Source organism: Batrachochytrium dendrobatidis (genome assembly GCF_000203795.2).
Source record: "Batrachochytrium dendrobatidis JAM81 unplaced genomic scaffold BATDEscaffold_88, whole genome shotgun sequence".
NCBI classification, from domain to species: domain Eukaryota; kingdom Fungi; phylum Chytridiomycota; class Chytridiomycetes; order Rhizophydiales; genus Batrachochytrium; species Batrachochytrium dendrobatidis.
Window position 1 is genome coordinate 1 of NW_006281155.1, and position 855 is coordinate 855.

Genomic DNA, 855 nt, shown 5'->3' on the forward strand with positions numbered 1-855 from the left:
CTCCCCGGAAATAATTGCTGCTTGACAGATCGGGTTTGGATTGTATTTATGTTGTTGAAAGAGTATCAAAAGCATGCTTTTAGGTAGCCGTCCTAAAAAACTGGGTTTGTTGTCAGGGTTGATAATGATTTATTGATATCTACGCCAAACCGGCTTGAAAGGGATATCCCTTTATATGATGACCCGCAGCCTTGGTCAAACTGCTGTTTGATTATGCATTCGGATATGGTTGATGGATTGTGTAGCTTCTCACCCCTTTCCACTCTAATCCTAACCCTAACTAGCAAGCCGAAATATAATCAAATAAATAAGGTCAAGTAGGACTATATGAGATGGCTGATACTCGGTCGATATGAGGTCATCAATACGTGTTGATATTCCGCACTTTTTAAATCACAATTGATTGGCACGATTCAAACATTGACGATTTAGTGATGCTTTCCATTCAGCTTGACACGATCAGTCATCACTGTATATTGTCCAGTAATTCAATCAATCAACTGAATCAATACAATGCAGTTCATGTTGCAACCACAATGTCACATTGATGATCAGTGACTTGCAACTGTTGTGTTGGTATTGTATGTTGTGTGCTATTATATCAACATTGATTGTCACTATAGTTGTATCAACCACACATCATGATCATATGTCATGGTTGACTTGTATTGTGGTTTGATGCATCCATTACATTAGATTAGATTACATTATATTGAATTACATTACATCACTTGAGCACAATTTGTTGTATATACATTTTAGTTGGATCTAGTCACTTGACATCACAGCATTGTTCACATACAACCTGGCTGTGATGGTGATTGTCAACCTGATTATCGTGTCAATGTATTTGGA